This window comes from Zeugodacus cucurbitae, chromosome 2, assembly GCF_028554725.1.
Source record: "Zeugodacus cucurbitae isolate PBARC_wt_2022May chromosome 2, idZeuCucr1.2, whole genome shotgun sequence".
In the NCBI taxonomy this organism is placed as follows: domain Eukaryota; kingdom Metazoa; phylum Arthropoda; class Insecta; order Diptera; family Tephritidae; genus Zeugodacus; species Zeugodacus cucurbitae.
The window spans coordinates 17,836,139-17,857,500 of record NC_071667.1 but is presented as its reverse complement, the minus strand read 5'-3'; the positions used below and the strand labels follow the sequence as shown (position 1 = coordinate 17,857,500).

Here is a 21,362-nt window from a genome sequence, read left to right as displayed (position 1 = left end):
TACTCATTAAAGGATCACTAAATCGGTCAACATGTCATTTTGAAAGGTCAGATGTATTTAACGCTACTCGGTTTCTTGATAGCCACTTGCCAAATCTGAGTATACACAATTATAGTCCCACCCACCGCTTACTGCATAATCTTCCAAAACGCTTATATGCACGTACGCTTAGCGCGCGACAACCATGAAAGAGAATTGTCAAGCAGGCACCCAAGCAAGACTACTGATTAAGCGATTTCGATTTGTACACACCCACACCATTAGCCTGCCAGGTGGCGCAACGACATGCGCCCCGCTGATGTAAGTAGTCGCAATTCCACTAAACATGTCAGAGAGCTTGAACCACACAGACAGACATATACTTCTACACCACCACTTAACTCTACACTCCGCGTTCCACACGCCGTTCTGGCACGTCACGTCGAGACTTTCAATTAATCAATCCCATTGAATCTACTTGCATATTTACTTGCCACCACTAATCGCCACAATTTGTCAGCGGGAAGATTAGTTAATTAGTTGTGCTTTCAATTGAGGTGATTAAAAACGCAAAACTCATTTCATATAAACACACGAATGTCGCACGACAATGACGCGACAAGTGGTTGCTTATTTTGAAAATTTTTTAATTTTTTTACCGAAATCTATATAAGACTTTGGTACAATTCGCAGCAAGTATCTCAATGGTCCGCAAAGAATACCTCAGCCTACTAATTAATGTTAAGACCAGAAAGTCATAACCCTAATATGAGAGTAGGGTAGAAGTACAGTAGAACTCCAATTATCCGAACTTCGACTATCCGAATCGCCGATTATCCGAATCACAAAAAATTGTCGAAAAAAAGTCTAAGTGCGCTATTATTCTTCCCCCCGCGAAGCCAGTGTTTGCGCGTCAAGTCTTGACTTGACTTGTCTTAACTTAACAAAAAAAAAGAATCTGAAGAAAATGAGAAACAAGAATATGGAGAGGATGATGATGATGAAGATGCGTTGTCACTAGAGGAAATAAGAAAAATTATTGTAAAAATTCCTGGTTGTACAGAAGTAAGTGCTGAAGATGTAGGAGAGTGGATGGCTTGTGACACGTCTGACCCTGGTTTTCAAATTCACAATGACGATGAAATTGTTGTAAGTGTGAGAGAAGATGTTGAAGTGGAAGTGGAAGAAGAACTTTCTGCTGATTTTGAAGTAGTCGCTGGATCATCAGCTAGTGAAGCATTTGCCGGCCTCGAGACTGCTTTAAAGTGGATGGAGCGTCAGCCCGAGTGTGACCACTTGCAACTGCTAACCGTCAAGCGAATGCGTGACGTGGCTGCCCGAAAACGGTTGAAGACCGCAAAACAGCTTACATTGACGGAGATGTTTAAAAAACAATGATTTTTATTTCTAAACTTGTACACAAGTACATTTTATTTATATTTAAAACAAGTGAAAATTTCATGTTTCTTTCATTTAATTCAATAAAAAAAATAGTGTAATATCAAAACGTAGCTTTTATTCACTCCAATGGCAATTAAAAAAAAAATCCGATTATCCGAATATTTGATTATCCGAATGGGTCCCGGTCCCCATTAATTCGGATAATTGGAGTTCTACTGTATGCAAGTCCACAAGTCTATGGGGATCGTCATAGAGCTAAAGTTTATAATAGTGTTGTAGTTGACCCGTCCGATGTCAAAATCCGATGAGACAACGCTGGGAGTTTTCGAGGAAAAGTTTTTGCTAAAAGATTTATGGTCCTCTGAACATTCACAACGGCAAATATCGCAGACGATGGAACGATGAGTTGTATGAGTTATACGGCGACATTGACATAGTTCAGCGATAAAAAGACAGCAGCTACGCTGGCTAGGTCATATTGTCCGAATAGACGAAAGCTCACCAGCTTTGAAAGTGTCCGATGCAGTACTCGCCGATGGAAGCCGAGGAAGGGGAAGGCCTCCACTCCGTTGGAAAGATCAGGTGGAGAGCCACCTGTTTGCGACCCATTCATCCAGAAGCAAGACGCAAATGGATGATGGTGAATTATTCTCATTTCACTGTAGGTGAGACCGACTTTCCTAGCCTAGCAAGCTCGTTAGCCTTCCAATTTTCTGCGAGTCCGCTGTGGCCAGGCACCCATACCAGTCTGAATGTGAAGTGATCCGATGCAACTGATAGCAAGGACACGCTTTTAGCACTAACCTAATCTAATCGAACTTAATCGTATGATACCACTTTAATTGGTGTTTATATTTCCATCCAAATCGATTTTCCACTAACTTCTAAATGGAGCCATTTGCGTTTCATTTCTCAATGCGCATCGTCGCCCATTTTCAATGTCCTTCACGCGCCAACTGCAATGACATATAATATATATCTAGAAATATACGTACCTATATAGGACGCCAGTAGCGTGCCACTGGGAGTGCGCTGAAGATTTGCTGATAAATTGATTTTAAAGCGGGTAAATGCGATTTTTATTTATTGCCAACGTGCAGCTGCAGACGCTACCAGCAACCAGGAACCAGCTACAAATAGGCAACGAAGAGTCTCGCTGTGAGGCGTGAGTCATGGCAAAGCCACATCGGTACCGCACAGTTTTTCAAGTAGACCATTCATATTGATTACCCTCACATAAACATGGTGTTTTGCTTGCTTTCTTTGCACTCTGCTAAGCTTCAACTTTCTCGCCTAAATTCTCAACCAGTTCTTGTGTGTCGCTGACAAGTTTTCGTGTTATAGACATAATGACGTTAGCGCCACCTACACTTCAAGTAGCCACAACAACACCTTTTGCCACTCGACAAGCACTTGCAGCGTCGGTTTTACCCACGAACTCACTTCAGCTTCTGCATCGGCAAAGACATTATGGCAGGCAACGGTGTTGACATGATTTGTGTTTGCTTTCTTTTCTTTCCCCGTTTTCAAGGCTGTATTTTCTTTTCTGCTATTGTTGCAGCTGTTGGGGAGTATATTTTCAATACTTTCACGGGCAATTAAATTGTATTTTACGTAGAAAACCGGTGAGTTAATACAACTACCACATGCAGTTGGGTGTTTGAGTGTGTGTCTGTTTTGGGATAGCCATTGACCCGTTTTTGCGGCATCATTAAATAACTGAGTTCATTTGCTTTTGCCATCGTTTTACTAGCGACGGTTAAGGTAGGACAGAGGAAATTTATATTGAACTTCGTTAATCCGTTGTGGTATATTTGAAACCAATAAGAAATTTATATTAAGATTTGTACGCCAGCCAAAGCACCAAAAACCCAAAAGCAATGTATTCTTTTCGAATATTATAGTCACAAGGAACCAAGAAATCACAAGACTCCACGATAGAACTTGATTTCATTCAGACATCAAACCAACTGCTTCCATATCGGAACTTAACCCGATACTCTACGTGGTCTCACTGTTTTAAGTCATCGTAATTTATGCGGTCTTTCGTGGCAACGGTTATTCATTGTTAACGTATAAACTAATAATTTTTGATTGAGATATGAAACCATATGGACTTACGCGAAACATGTATATGAAACTGAACCTATAGAACCAAGTGTTATAGCTATTTTCTCTCACAGAGGTTATGTGGGCTTAACCATGGTTCATGTCTCTACCGCTGTATGTGAAGATTTATCGGAATCATGCTTTCCAGATGTCTACCTTAAGTAAGTATACATAAAACACCGGAACTTTTATATATATCTTCTAATCGTTAACTGTGATTTCAAGATTTTCCGTTTATATGTTATTCGAAGTATGGATTGTGATTTATTCGTTCATTTACTTTAGTTCTTCGTATTTATGTTTGTATGTTTGTTATATATTTATATCAGAATATCTTAAGAATTAGAATATCAAAGAAGCACATTTACACAGGGGAAGGGAATATGCCTTGATTATTGGTTATTCACTCAATATACAAAGTGGTTAAAAAATTAATCGGATCCGTATAGAAAACTTCCTCACAAAGATGCAAATATATCCCACTTATTGAAATAAGAAATAATTTCAACAACGGTAAATGTGACAAATTTCACTTTTAGTATTTAACGGTAACTGGCTTTGTTTACTACGAAGTAATTTCATTTTAATATACTTATTTACGAGGTGAAAAGCAATTATATGAACTTTTATGAATACTTACCAGTACCAAATCGTCTCTGATGCAATGACGTGTTTAATGTATAATCCAATAAACGAAAATTTGTGACATAAAATTCGATCTGAAAAGGTTAAAAGAGAAAGGTTTAACGATAAAATAATAAATAATCATATAAACGTACACAGGAGAAAAATCCCTTCCTTCGACGAATATTTACCGGGGGTTTTAAATAAATATATATAAGATTGTCTAAATGGAACACTCTAAGACCTTGCATTTTTAGACAAAAGAAAGAAAGAGGCCGAAATGTGTGAGTATGAAGAGCTTGACAACCTGGTCGAGAGGGGAAATGCTCGAAAATTCTACGAAAGGATCCGGCGAATAACAGAAGGTTTCAAAACCGGAGCATTCACCAAGCGCCAAACCTTGGAAAAGACCCATGAAACACACACCATCTCTTTGTCGATTTTAAACCTGCTTCTGACTGCACGAAAAGCAGCGTTGAGCAATAGTGAACATGGACAAGATGAAATACCTGCTGTCATAAAACAAACAGTCAGCGCACTCGCGTCTTGGCTCCCACTATTGACAGTCATAACTTTGAAGTTGTAGATAATTTCGTATAAGGTATAGAAAACCAGAATCAAGAATGTCAGTCTCGAAATCCAACACAGAATCACATTTGCCAAAAGCTATGGACGAACAAAAACAAAACTCTACAATTCTACTCTACACTCTACATTCCCGTCTACTTTATGGTACAGAAGCATGGACGATGTCAACATCCGATAAGGCGGCACGAGAAGTTTTCGGAAGATTAATTGTTCCTTAAACATTGGCAAGGGTTGACGATTTACAACACAGACTTCAAATTAAGCATGAGTTGCTAGAAAAGCGAAGCAATTAACACCCAAATTACTTAACTACTAGTTGAGAATATAATCTTCCGAATTTATATCGCTATTATTTGCTGTATATAAAATATTTATAAATATACCATCTTCAAATCAAATTAAAGCAGTTGTACTATGAGTACTTGTGCCTGTCAACACCAAGTCATATCTTATATATACTCGCATTTAACCGAAATAATCTGATACTTCGTAAAACTCCAACTTCCACACTGTGGTGGCAATAAAAGTAAGCTTTATATATTTATTTTTAAATTAATACCCACTTTTCAACGAAATTATTTGCCTTACTACTAACAAAACTTGGGCCACTTGAGAATTTTACGCCAGCTCTTACCGTTGTTGTTGTTATATTTGCGTGATGTCATGCGGCGGATGTGGTGTTGGTTGTGTGTTTGCACGCGCCAAATACACTAAACACCATTAAACTGAAGTGCATGGTACAGGTGGCATTGGGATATAATATATACAAACATTAGGATGGCACTTAAATATGCGAAATAAAATTTAGCTTTCATTTATTTTTTAGCAATTATATGTGTCACCTTCCACCAAAATACCTTCGATTTGTATACTCTCGCAACAAAAGCTGCTAAGAGAGTATTATAGTTTTGTTCACATAACGGTTGTTTGTACGTCATAAAACTAAACGAGTTAGATATAGGGTTATATATATCAAAATGATCAGGGTGACGAGACGAGTCAAAATCCGAATGTCTGTCTGTCCGTCCGTCCGTGCAACGGATAACTTGAGTAAAAATTGAGATATCTTGACCATCGGACCACTGCCACGCCAACAAAATGGCGAAAATCGAAAACACAAAAAGTGTCATAACTAAGCCATAAATAAAGTTATAAAAGTAAAATTTGGAACAGAGGATCGCACTAGAAAGGGCATATTTGGATGTAATTTTTTTGGGAAAGTGGGCGTGGCCCCTCCCTCAAATCGGTTATTTGTATATATCTCGCAAAGCAATAAAGCTATATAAACCAAACTTTCTGCAGTCAGTTCTCTTACGTACCCCACTACAAATTATGAAATTAGTTGAAATCGGATAATAACCACGCTCACCTCCTATACAAAGGTTAGGTTGAAAATTACTAAAAGTGAGTTAACTCAGTAACGAAAAACGCCAGAAACACTAAATTTCACATAAGAAATGACAGATAGAAAATGCACTCAGATTTTTTTACAAAATGGAAAAAGCGCGTGGCATCGCCCACTTATGGGTCAAAAACCATAGCTCAGTAACTACTCGACCGATTTCAATGAAGCATGGTTTGTAATAGTTTCCTTACATCCCAATGATATGTTGTGATAATAGGCCAAATTGCTTCACAACCACGCCTACTTCCTATATACCAGAACTTTGAAGACGATCTGAATCGTTAACTTTACAATATATAAAGTAAGCACTACTGAAGATATCGATGCAGAACTTTGTACAAATACACAAATAACTTTCAATAGACTTTATACAATATATATGACGAATATGTGGGTCAAATTGTGTACTATTATATAATATAAATAAAGTTAAATAAATAAATTGCGAGAGTATAAAATGTTCGGTTGCACCCGAACTTAGCCTTTCCTTACTTGATATTTATAATATTATACAAAAATTATAATTTTTGTATCTTGGATACGACACACCCTAACGAGGACTATTTGAGTTTGGTACAAAATTGTGTGTATGTGAATTATTAACCAGTAAGGACGCGGATCCAACAATGTCAGCCTCGAAATCTAGCGCAGAACCACTCTTGCCAACAAGTGCTACTTTGGTAGGCAATTGAAAAGTAAAGTCCTCTCTCGACGAACCAAAATCAAACTCAGCAAGTCGTTTATCATTCCCGTCCTGCTTTATGGTGCAGAAGCTTGGACGACGTCAACATCAGATGAGACGACACTAGGAACTCCTATGGTGCTCAACGGAGAATACCGCAGACGATGGAACGCTGAACTGTACGAGTTATACGACGGCATTGACATAGTTCAGCGAATAAAAAGACAGCGGCTACGCTGGCTAGATCCTGTTGTCCGAATTGACGAAGACACTCCAGCTCTGAAAGTGTTCGATACAATACCCGACCGACGAAGCCGAGGAAGGGGAAGGCCTCCACTCCGTTGAAGGGACCAGGTGGAGAATGACCCGCTTATACTTGGGATCTCCAACTGGCGCCGAACTGCGAAGGAAAGAGCGAAGTGGCACGCTATCATCCATTCGGCTATAACCGGCTAAACGGTTTCAACGCCAATTACATACATACAAGGACGGACGGATTTGGTAATTTTATCCATTTTATTTCTAAGAACCACCCTAATACAAAAATTTGCCTAACTGCAGGTATATGAGTTGACAAATTCATTGTTATACTCATGTCTATCATACAGCTTACGCTCATATTCACAACTCATCGCAACAAGAATATATTTATTTCATTACAACACGCTTACATTGTTGTTTTTATCGCATTATGCTTTATACATAATATTGGAAAGTTACGTCGCGGCTTCGTAACCGCACTTCCGTCAAGCAGTTCCGGTAAGCTTGGCGCACGTAAAACCCCGCGCTCGTTTACTCACACCCTAAACAACCTCTCAGTCACAACAAAGCATTTAAATCTCACAGCCTCACACCTATAAACTTTTGTTGCCCTTCTTTTTTTCTTCTTCTGGTCTTTTAAAGCCACACAACTCCTGTCATTAAGCTGTTTATTGTTATTATTGTTGTGCGAGTATAAAATGAAAATTCTCCAAAATTTAATCGTAATCGAAAGAGCGTAAATTATTTACGACGTTTTTAAGGGTTTTATTAGCGGCGCGCCGCATCGAACACCCACACCACACCCTCACGTGGGTCTCACGGTGAGTGTGTGGCAGCAACCCCTGTTGCTTCTGCAGATTATTGTTAAGTAATCATCATGGTTCACATTTACGGTAAATATATGTATATGTATACATACCTCCTTATTGATTTCTTTGATGTGAAGCATTTAAGAAATTTAGTGCTTGAATTCACAACAAAACACTTGAGGAATTAGCTGAACTCAATTTCATACACTTTCCTTCTCAATTTCGTTTTACAAACATTCATGTACCTTGCATAGAATGCAAAAATCAATAGATTCTTCAATTTCATAGTCTTCAATTTAAAGTTGAACGCTTTCAGGCAACAGCATGACTGAGTAGGTAGATCCATGCTACTTTAATGATGAATTGTGGATTTGAGATGATATACATATAGAAAATACATATAGAATTTTTGAAGAATTTTTCAGGATAATAATTTGGATAAGAAAATAAGTGTTTTCATAGAAATCTGTAATCCTGAGAACATGTACGCTTCGTGTTTTTCCAGATAATTGGTCAATAGTGGGTTCAACAAGCTTCAACGTGGTCACACAACAGATTTCGGTGAACCATATTCACATGCTGCAAAAATGGCAAACCAATATCCAGTAGTGGACCATAAATTTTTCAAAGCAATCGAACCGTTTGTTCTCTTCGTACAGAAAAAGTTTTTCTCGAAACTTTGCTTCGTCATATATAGCACACTCATAGTGTGTAGAGTTAATAAAAACTCACTAGGTCATCTATAGATACCCAAAAAGCAAGATCATTTCGAACAAGTAAGAAAGTTCGGTCCGATCCTTATATACTGGAAATTTATTTATTTAATTGTATTAAGATAGCACACCCATATATCCGGCATAAAATTCTCTAGAATAGCGAAAATAATTTTATATGGTATATGGAAGCTGGGTTAATTCCAGAACATATTTCAACTATTTTTGCCACTAAGCCACCCTATAATAACGATTTTACATACACTTAATTGTGCTAAGATATCTCACATATTAACCGGAGTATACGGTATAAGAGAGGTAGAAGAAGTGCAATACTCATGTTGTCCATTTTTATTCTATTCTTTATTCTATTAGAAGGAGCACATCTCGTTTGATTCTCTTTAGAATATGAAAAAGATTTACCGATATTTCTGATGAATCGCATACCTCCTTAGTAAAGTTCACCTCTCCTTCGTCAAAGGGGTTCTATCGGGCAATTGTCCCATCGGGATCCACGGTGTAAGGTCAAAAATCTTACCGGATTCAACCTGTAGATGCTGATTTCGAACAACCGGGGAGAAATAGCGGATATAGAAGTGAAAAATCTATGTAAATTTGTAGGTAGTCTTTAGGTAGGGCGCTTTGTCGAATTCTAATACTTAATCAAGAGAGTGGATCCTGGCTTCACAAAAGCCTGTCTTTCATAGTCTAGGTGTGTTTCCCTCTGGCGAACAGCCTTACAACCTAACCTAACTTAACTGAGATCCTCATGTTCGATATCTGCGGCATTGAAAAGTTATAATCCGATTTCGGTGATTTTTAGACGGACTATGGCATACTATAAATACGGTATTTTTGCAAAGTTTTGTTTCGATATCTAAACTGGTGCTAAACTTATATATTGTAAAGTGAACAAATGACTTCAATGACTTGAACTATAGGTATAGTGAAAGTAGCCGTTTCGCCCATTTTCAAACAATAGCATTGGGATACCAAAAAATATTATGAATTGAATTTCGTTGAAATTGGTCGAGTAGTTTCTGAGATATGGGTTTTGAAGGAAAGTAGGCGTTATTATAATCCAATTTCATCCATTTTTAGACTGCATATTGAAGTGGCCGTTTGGTTGTATAGCTTATGTAACTTTAGTTGTGAGAGTCTAAAAATTATTTATCTAATACCGAATTCTGACTCGAATTTAGGAAACATGTAAGTCCATGATAAAACTGCAGAATACCTACAGCTTTATTCTATACAATAGCATTGCTATCTATGGAACGAGGTTGTTCGCAAATTGACAATTAGTGACAAAAACTGTCAACAAATGTAGAACTAAAGAAACTCTAGTGAAGGATTCAATATCTGTTTCGATATAACAATAACCCGTTCTTCTATAATTTTGAGTTTATTAACTCCTACTTCTTCTTTAACCATTTACGTTAACACCACCACCGTTTCGCTGGCTTTTAATTCAGTAAAACAATTAAAAATTATTGCATGTCAATACCGTTGCTGTCAATACCAAGAACTCGCTTACTATCCATCTTCGCTTTAACGTAAAATTTCAGCAGAACCAATTTTTCCATGCATACTATAAATACCTTAATGATATCGTCAGCAGTGTAAATTCATTATTTACCGACTGATGCTGATAATTTTCTCCCACATACTCGTCACACATACAGACACACACAAATAAGTATAATAGTATTATACTTGCAATTCTTCATTGTCTCCTGACAATTGCTTCACCGCTGCTTGGAGTCTGCTGCCAGTTCGCGCGCTTCACTTCATTTATGCTTTATTCCCGCTCTTCATTCATTTAATTATTCAATTAAACAACATTGGTGAAATTTTCAATTAATCAAAAATTGTGCAGCCCATACCACAAGGAAAATATAACTTCATGTTAATGAAAATTTGTTGTGCTTTTATTGGCACTCTTTATCTGCCTCGATATACATACATACATTTGCTGCCACAGCCACGTTTACAATGATGTTCAGTTGAATTATGAACTTATGAATTAAGGTTTCAATTAATATTGTATGCATATATAGTATTCCACACAGCAACAGCAAAAGCATTGTATTAACAGTTACTTACGCCAGAAAATCACGTTAATAAGATAACGGTAGTTCAACATTTTTTACTATCCGATAACACGGTAACTAAATGAAAGGACGTTTTCTGACCTTTAACCTTTTACATAACTCTCACTTTTGCTACACGAACAACGAAACTCTGGCTAAAAGGTACAATTCAAGGCCAATTATTTTTCAAGAAGATAATTATTTTAAATAAACCTGTCAATTTTTAAGTGCTATTTCAGCATAAAGAATTTAAAAAAATAAGATAATAGAGTTTCATCATGTGGGTGAAGATCACGATAGGAGAGCCACTGAGATAAGCCATGAGAGAGAATTAATGAGAACCGGTGAGAGCTGCTTAGGTGTATTGAGACCCAATAAGAGGGATAGACGTCAATGGGTGCGACTGAGGCAGAGAGAGTGAGGACCTATGAGCATCAGTGGGAAGCTATGATTATCGGTGAGAAAATATGAGCAATGCAAATCGGTGGAAACAAATTTAAGTACCAATGGTGGTGTTTGAGAAACTATGAAAGGGGTTTTCAATAAGATCACTACAAAAGTTTCAATTTTTATTCCTGTGAAAGTTCTGTCGATGTCATTATGTATGGAACTCTTTTTCTTTTGCATGACCACCACGGGTACGCTTGCAGAAGTCTGGACGCTGAGCACAATTTTCGACGGTTTTCGTTCGATATTCGTACGAAGTTCGTCGTCGCAGGCTTGTTTGGCGTAGCCGTACAGGAAATAGTCTAACGACGCCAAATCGCACGACCGAGGCGGCCAATTAACTGGGCTATTTCGTGAGATAACACATTCACTAAACTTGGTTTTCAATAAATCGATTGTGACATTCGCTGAGTGGCTTGTGGCGCCATCCTGTTGGAACCACATATTGTCCAAGTCCATATCATCCAATTCGAGCGAAAAATATTCGGTTATCATTTAGAAGTAACACGAAATCACGGATGAAGTACGTAAATGACGCTGCCGGCCCATAAACCGCACCAAACCATAATTTTTTCGGGATCCAATGGTAACTCATGCAGTACGTGTGGATTGATGCCTGACCTACTACGCATATTTTGCTTATTGATGAAGCCATTCAGCCATAAATGAGCCTGATCGCTACGGAGGACCTAGCGCTCTTAAATTTGAGACTCCGAATTTCGATAGTAAATTTTAATAATTTCGCCTCGTTGTTGGATCATATATCTTTCCATGATGACATAACAAACTTTACTGAACAAAAATGGCAAAAGAGCTTGAAAAATATGGCGCTTTTTGATGTCCTTACTGTTCTAATTGTGTAGCGTCCCTTTTGACAATCCTTTTACTACAGTAAAACCTGTCTAAGTTGGACACCTGCGGTTCAGCACTTTTTGTCCAAGTTACGCGAGGATCCAAGTCATGAAGAAATGATTGTTTGCACTATATTATGTTGGTACAGAAAATTTTGTCCAATTTGAGCGAGTGTGCAAATTATAAGGGTTTCCAACTTTACAGATTTTACTGTATATGATTTTGAATATAAAAAAAAATAAAAAATACGCAATTTTTCACCTCTGAAACCTCATTTCGACTAAACTCTTACATATTCAGCATATTACCGTTGTCATAAATACTTTGTTGCATACCACAAGGCGCAATGGGGAAATGTATTTCAGTAATTTAGATTGAGTTTGTGATGTTTTTGTGGAAAGCTACAACAATATGGCGAAGCATAAAGGTGATTCACAAACTTCATACAATGCACATATCTATTATAAACTCGTACGTGCATACATATGTATATTAAATTCCATGCTCATTAAGAATCAAACCAAATTTATATGAGCACCCACACACAAATACGCATAGGTACCAAATGCGGGTGGGCACATTTAATCAACAACTAAATCACAACAATAATTTGTTTGCTTCATTATTTGACCTCAGCCAACGCAATTGCAATTGCATTTAAATACCGAATGTTGAATTTTCGAAAATACTTGCAGCAATTGGCAAATGTAAATTTCCGGAATTTAGTTTGATTGTACGCTGCTCGCCTGCAGTCACACGTTCACTTGCCAAACTAATAGCCGAATAAATATTTGTGGAACTGCTGCTAACTGTATATATGTGTGGGTGTGTGTGAATTCTTATGTAACTTTATGTATGTGTGTGTTCATTTTTCAGTAATTTATCGTTTATTTGAGCGTTCGTTCGATTTGTTGTTCATTTGCCAATGTAATTGTTGTTTGTGGATAATTGAAATTGTTTGTGTTGGAACTTAATGCCAAAACCCTGCCGTCGATTTGCTGCGGTCCACTATACGCACTAAATACTTGTATATATGTATGTATATAAATACACATGTATATATTTGAACCATAGAACTATGCGAACTAAATGTTTGCCTTTTTCACACTATCAAATACACACACTCATATACGCACTCATATTGAATTGCCGAATTCCATGCAGCGACACATGTCAATTTGCTCTCAAAACTCAAATGTGAATGCACAGTGAACAACTTTTTTTTTTACGATACGCATCAGTAAACAATAATTGACATATACATATGTGCCCCATTTCTTTAAAATTTTAAAGAAGGAATGACAAAGTTCGAGTGCTACCTAACCTTATATATATACTCTCGCAATTTATTTTTTTGCTTTTATTAAGATAACACACAATTTGTTCCATATATTCATCATATATATGCTATAAACTCCATTGAAAGTTGGAAACCCTAATATTAGGTACATCGGAGCTAGGTTAAGAGTCATGATCCGATGTCACTCTTTTTTTTGCACGGAGACATACTATTAAAAAAAACATTCACCCTGTATTTCTTCAAAATATGTGAGATATCTTATTTATATTTTCATTAAAAAATTAAATCGAAACTCTGAGGTCCTCACGTTCGATATCTGGGGCCTTGAAAAGTTATAGTCCGATTTCGTCGATTTTTAGAAGGACGACGCCACACTATTCGCAGTAATTGTGCAAAGTTCTGTTCCGATATCTTCACTAGTGATTACTTTATATATTGTAAAGTAAACGATTCAGATTGACCTTACAGTTCTGGAATATAGGAAGTAAGAGTGGTTGTGAACCGATTTGGCCTATTTCCATATCATATAATAGGGATGCCAGGAAAATATTACGAATCGAATTCCATTGAAATTTGTCGAGTAGTTTCTTAGCTTTTTGACCCATAAGTGGGCGGAGCCACACCCTTTCAGAATTAAAAAATGTTTAGTAGTTTTCAACATAACCTATACATGGAAGGTGGGCGTGGTTATTGTCCGATTTCTCCCATTTGAATAGTATATGATTGGGTTCTAAATAAAAATGTGGTCAGTAAGTTTGGTTTATATAGTTTTAGTATTTTGCAAAAAACATGATTGCGATGCCCGGTCCCCACTTTCCCAAAAATCTTTCATCTAAATATGCTCCTATATACTAAATGTTATAGCTTTTTATAACTTTTTTATGGTCGCGGCAATGGCTCGATTTTGCCCATCTGTAATGCCAATCACCCCAGGGAGCCAGGAAATACGTGTAAGTTTTGTTAAGATGTCTCAAATTTTACTCAATTTATCGGTGTACGGACAGTGAAACATCAGGATTTCAACGTCGTCTCGTCATCCTGATCATTTATATAATATCTGAACAATCAGTTGTGTGATAGCTAAAACTTTTTGTTGTTCGATTTTGGTAAATTTCAAATTTTGATTTTATTTATAATCAGGAAAAATCAAATTTTAAACAAAATTACAAAACTGTAATTGCAGGGGTTATGGGGAAAATGTTCATACCGGTTGTAGGATAGCTTCATATTTCAATTTTTAATTTCTACTTATGACCAAAAATTTATACACAACATTTCACGCTCCAAGCTACAGAAAACCTATATTACTGATTTTCACTGAGAACCTAAGTTAAACTGTCCAATAATGTCTGAAACTATCTTCCTGAATTTCGGAAAGAGTTCTTTCGCTGAGTGTAAGCCACTATCTAAATACTTTCACCGTGTATTTTACCTCGCACAAAGCACCGTTTGTTGTCCCATGCAGTTTACGAAAACCAATTCGAATTTGATTTTAATTAAGGTCAATGTGCAGACAATTTTCATTTAGTGGACGCACGAAGAGATTACAAATACTCAAATGGTGTAAATAATAGTGTAGTGCGATCAAATGGTAAATAGTAACTGTATATATAGGTACGTATATAGATTAACAATTAGTTAGAACTAACAAAGTAATAGGTAATAGAACTGTATATTCACAAGCATACAAAAGGTTTTTGATACACAGAGGGCTAGATTATTATATTTGACCATATTCGTATAACCTAGCATAGTTAGAATATGAAACAATAATTTTAGGTTTTTTATGGTCTTGAGTTTACATTTTTGTCACTTATATCCTTAAGGATGATCTGAAGGCATACGAGTACATATAGTACATTTATATACGTTATCTTTACAGGAAGCTCTAGAATAGTTACTAGAAAAAATGACCCGACGAAAATTTTTGAAAATGATATTTATATTTAGTCTTGAAGCATCTGCAGGTCGTGGAAGAAAGAGACTACCTTTGCCTTAATGACAGAAGAAGAAGAGCCATAAAACTTCCGAGTCCCTTAATTCGTACTAATATTAGTAGAAACTGCGTACTTCAAGTACTTTACTCTAACTATTTGCTAGAGAAGAGAGCCACCTGTTACCACTCTGTCTAGAGAAAAAAGGACAGTAAAAGGGTGTTACACTTACATAATATACTGAATCAGCGTTACAAGTGGGAATCATTAACGAACAGCTTAGGGTGTAAGATCGAGTAAAACAATTAACAATAACACCCCACACCCAACAACGGACTGCTAGTAAAAATTGATGTTGTAAAGTTTCTGCAATAAAGAGAAAGCGAGAATTTGATGGCCAAAATCAACATTTCTAATTAACAAATTTTAGTGTTTATTGAATGGCATTTCAGTAATTACAAAACAAAGTTAACGGTATTTGTGTGGATTATACAATATAAATGAGTGTGAGAGAGACCGCAGCAGCAGTGAATGCAAAATACAAGCTCGCTGTTGTGTCTATATATCAAAAGGATATTTGGTTAGACAGAGCGAGGAGTTAGAATCTACTAGCAATAGCGGTTATGCAATAAAATCGTCAATAACTCGAAAATTAATTAAATTATAATGCAGCCCACCAAGTTGTCTTCAGTGACACAAGCACTTTTTGATGAATTTCATTGCCTTCAACAGCTTTTATTGTATACTAAATATTATAGAAAGTAAATTAGGAAGTCTTCAGCAATATATAATAAATATAAACTTCTGGAATACTGTGAGGAATTGTATGAAGAATGAGAGATGTGACTGAGTGCTACAATAAAGTGATTACTTTAATCATTGATTAAAGAGAGATTCATTCTAAATTTTAGTGGTGTGAACACTTTGGTTGTATTTTGTGAAGTCCAGCCTAGAAAGGAGTTGGAACTGTTCTCTAGTACTAATATAACTTTACATAATGGAAAAGTACTGCTTCAGATACCCTAGAATGCACAAAGATAGAAAGAAAAGTCTTGTCATAACTGAACACCGAGATCGAAGATAATAACCCTACCATCTCATAACACTTTTATAAAAATAAATGCTCACAGATTTCTATGTTCTAAATCAAGTCGAAATCTAACGATTACCATCTCTGAGAGAGGTCACTATTTTGAAGATAATCTTAGATATAAATCTAATTCGTTCTCAAATAAGAATAACAGCAAATTACTTACTAAATCCGTGACCACTAAGGCTTACCCAAGCAAAGAGTGATAAATTTGAAGTTCCCTACTTTTTTAAAGAAAATTCAAATTTAATGATGAATGTTTATTATCGTTCGAAACAACATTCTTTTGCATTTATTTTTTTTAAAGATTATCTCTTTCAAATGTTAGCTGCTGCTACGTCTTAGATGGACCATTGAGTCCAATTTTGGATGACTCGTTCGAGCTTTTCGACTGGTACACGTGATGTTTTGCTCCAAAGCTTGAAACAAAGCGGGATTGTCCGTTATATAACATCATAACACAACAGCTTGACACGACTCACGCGTGATCTGTCAAAAAGAGGCTATTGAAAAAAGTACCTCTACTTAGATCCCCCGATATAAAAAATCTATTTCATCAAGAATACAAAATATGTTCGATCTATGATCGGATCAATTTGCCATCAGAGGACACAGATACAGCATTATTAAGATTTAATTATAATATATTATCTTCGACATCAGATTAAGAAGGTCTTATGAATGTAGGAGAGTGAATAAAAGCGAGAGTGTTACCTTATTTGTAAATTATTTAGAAAACACGAACCAAAATTTGTTGAAACCAGATCATAAAAAAGCCTCCACAACCTTTCTCCCCTACACAATTATATTCTCTTCTGTGTCTTACTCATCTCAACATGTGACCCATTTCCTGTTCGTGATTTATTTATTGTAATTCTAAACGAATGCTCTACACTTACATAGTCCTAGTAAAACAAAACTTTTAACTAACTCGAATACACTCTTTTGTTTAAACAAGTTTACTTAATTCCAGCATTCTTTGCAGTAAATATTCAGACCGTGTTCCACATGAACGAATAAACACTATGTGCGAAAAGTAATGAAACTTTTATAACAACAATGCGAATAAAAATTTACAGCAATACTTACAGTTAAACAAAAATCAAATATTACAAACGAAGTACCAGCAAAAATTAGAAGAGCAACAACAGCATAAAATATATATTATGCAACAGTAGCACACTAACAACATATTATAGTGAAGGGCGGTAGAGCTAGACGTCTATTTGCAACGCTACTGGCACTTCCGGTCCTACTTTCTTTGACTGTGATTCTCTTTTTTGCTGTTATTCTTACTCGCTTTTCATTCCGTATTTACCCTACTAATGTAGTGTGTGCGAGCTACTTTCGCAGCATGATTGCATACACACAGGCGCTAGACGCAGGCATAAATAAACACTGCGTGTACTTTTACAACACTTTTGACGCGCAAGGAATGTTTGCAATATGCTGTTTTTATTTACTTGCTGGTCTTACTGTTTTGCCGTTGTTGTTATTGTTGACATGCCGTTGGCTAACCAACGTAAATAAATAATTAAAAGTGTAAACCAAACCAAAAAATGTTCTTTTTATATGTGCAAATGTGCTAGTTTGTGCGCCGGGAAAACGCGCAAAGCGCTTTGAAAGTGGCGAAAATTATAATAATCATTTTTTATGAGACGGATATGACTGTGAAAGAAGTGGCCGAAATTGTAGCTTGTTTAGAGACACCAATTTTGACCCACATATTATAACTCGAGAACAATAATTGTGTTTTATGGTGCTTGATTTAACGAAAGTTCATTTTGAGTACAAAATTATTGTTATATTTCTTCGATTTGTTAAGAGAAACGGGTTTCAAACCCATTGTTATAACTCATGTTCCACAAGCAAGCGTTTATTAATTATTTCTGAAGCGGTATATGAATATTTAGCTTAATTATTTATGTGTGTAACAATCACTCACTTCTAAAATACTCATGGATAGTGGTAAAAACTGACCGTACTTTCTACAGTGGAGCTTATTGTAATTCGGATAATTGAGTAACTTTTTATATATTTCTCCACTAAAAGTTTAAAATTTCGTTACATACCTCTAACATGAGTTAATAATTTTGATCCGAAAGTTGGCGCTACAGCTGCTTCAGAAATATTTTAATATATGTAATCATATATTTCATTTAACCAATTTAGAAAGTCAAAGGTACATATTTAAACAGTATTTTGTGAAATTTTTATTTACAAATTCTGAAAACTAAGTCGTTGGTACGTCATCATAACTCATGATTGGTTCATCTAAAAACAATAAACCAAAAATATTTCGATAATACATGGATAATCTGGGATTGAATGCTGAGAAAGCCGATCTGTTTCTCTTTCTAAGGAAATGCTAAATTCCTCCTTGGAGGAACTTTCGTGAAAGGACCGCATTAAGAACTACCTGGGGGCTTTCTCCGATACTGCTATCCGATAGTGCTATTGTGTGGTGGACGGACTTGTAGAAATGGACCTATTGAAAGCCAATGGAACGGGTTCAGCGGCTTGCAGCGCTTTTTATAATATGAACTCTAAGAACCATCTTACGGCGGCTCTTGAATGGATACTAAACCTGTCGCCTTCAGATCTCCTTGCTGAAAACTGCGCGGCAAAATCGGGACGAAACGACTATAGGCGGGAGGAGAATTTACTTATAGAACCTTTGGACATAGCTCGGTGGGAAAGTGCGGTACCGACTACTTGATCACAATTTTTAAATGATGTAAGGCAGTCTTTCAAACTACCGAATTACTGCAATAATTTTCAAGTGGAGGTGTTTGTTATTGGGAAAGCCGCAGTGCTAGCCTCCAATGCAACATCCGGTTACTCCAGAGTAGATAGACAGTCAAGCAGCAATCAAGTCCAAAATCTCTGTCAAAAGTGTATTAAGTACCGGGGTGGCATTGAGGAGCATGGCAACGAAGATCTTAACGCGTAGGAAAAAATAAAATATTGAGATTTGAATTTTTGACTAGATTTTAAGCAACCAAAACTCACTTTTTGGGTCAAGTCTTCGCCATTTATTGGAAAAAAAAAAGTTGTAATAGAAATAAAAAAAAACTAGATAAGGTTACTTCAAACCTTGGGTAAAATTTGAACAAATTCACTTCATAGCTTTTCGAGAAATCGTATCTACCGGCTTGAAAATTTGTGTTTTGAGATAAACGCGTTTAAAGTTTAACTTTCATACTGACGTGGCCTGATGGGCAGAACTTCCAAATGGTTTATTTCTTAGAATATTACTCGGATTGATTTGATACTTTTGGATAATATTTAAAATTTATTGCACTATTTAATAAGGCAAAAAAATGTTGAAACCCACCTAACCCTTTGATCTTCGAAGAATTACTATTGGTGGCGTTCGGATTATTCAGAATATAAATTTATAGGCAACTCCGCGATCCATTGTTTTTTTTAAAGAACCAACACTAAAAGCAAACGCTTACATTATGCTATATCGATTTACCGTATAATAATGTTCATAACTGTATATCATACATACGAGAATAATATATTATTAACAAATATATAACGCACACACTAGTACTGTATCACTTTTACCGTTCGCACACTTTGCAACCGCAAAATTCATAATTTTTTCATTCGTTGTGACCATACAAAAACAAGACAACACCGAAATAAATAAAAGTATTGTTGAAAGAGAAATGTTGGAACTAAATTTTACACATTCCTCGCTTTCCTTGCATAATTTTTTATTTATTTTTTAATTTTTTTTTTTTTTTTGCATTGCATAAACAGTTGTGGTGCGCATAACGCGTGTTAGTATTCCTGCCTTTTACAGCTGGCGCAATGATGTTTGGTTGTCCAGTTGGCCCTTTTTTATGGCGCTACGTTCGCACCAGCCGTTACACAAGTTGTATTATTGTTGCGCTTTCGGTGTGCCATTAATTTTGCATTCATTAAATTCTTTTGCAATTTTGAGCACACCGCTTTTGCCACCCACAAACGCCCACGTGATACTCGAGCCCATTCAGCGCTTTTTCACGCATATGACGTTTGCGTTTTTTTTTTTTTTTGTTTTTTTTTTACACGCGCTGCAAAGTGAGTACCGAAAATTTTGCATTCCTTTTTTCACACTATCACTACCATAAAGCAGTGACCAAAGTGTTGAGGCGTAGAAAGTTACAACACCGCAAAGTATACAAAACCAGTTTGAAAAACACAATTTCATTTCGCATGACTCGCAAATTTGGCAATGGCAAGCAGACGGCGGCGTAAAAAAAGCAACTGAAAGTGATCAAACGTAAATCAGGAAATAAGTTGAAAAAAATTAGAAAATGACTTTAAAGCACCAAAGCTTTCTGCTAGAGAAAAAACGTAATGTTTCATGGAAACGAAAGTATGTCAAAAATATGGCTTCTCGAAAGAAATGCGTGGAACTTATATCATATGCGAGGTGGAATTAGATCGAGAACAATAAATATGCAAACTCAATCGTTGCTTCCGGGTTACTAAAAGTATTGGAACAACCAAATGGCAGGGGTTGGTATTGAAAATGGGCGAAATCGAACCATTGCCACACCCACAAAATGGCGAAAACCAAAAGCACATTAAGTGTCATAACTAAGCCATTAATTATGTTTATTATGTTAAAGTAAAGTTTGGTGCAAAGTTCGCACCAGGAAGGGCATTTTTGGATGAAATTTTTTTGGAAAAGTGGGCGTGTCCCCGCCCCAAATAGGTTTTTTGTATATATCTCGCAAACAAATAAAGCTACATATGTATATAAACCAAAATTTCTGCATTCATTTCCTTTGCGTACGCCATCACACGCCTTGGAAATAGTTGAAATCGGATAGTAACCACGAACCAGAAGGAAACTGCACTCAGATTTTTTTACAAAATGGAAAATGGGCGTGGCATCGCCCACTTATGGGTAAAAACCATATCTCAGGAACTACTCGGTTCCCAAGCACGCCTACTTCCCATATAACTCAATTTTGAATTTCATCTGATTCGTACACTTTATAATATATACATTAGGAACCAATGAAGATCGCGGAATAATACTTTACACAAATACTGTATATGATCTGTGG

The 21,362-nt window shown here is 36.3% G+C and overlaps 1 protein-coding gene across 1 annotated transcript in view; it reads right to left on the bottom strand.

Moving 5' to 3' along the window:
- Window positions 1–4,205, bottom strand: part of LOC105218549 (odorant receptor 85c) — a 101,634-nt gene extending 97,429 nt beyond the window's left edge. Inside the window, exon 1 of the mRNA XM_054229415.1 lies at window positions 4,130–4,205. The gene's annotated coding sequence lies outside the window, so the exon portion shown is untranslated. The remainder of the gene's footprint in view (window positions 1–4,129) is intronic.
- Between the last annotated feature and the right edge of the window lie 17,157 nt (window positions 4,206–21,362).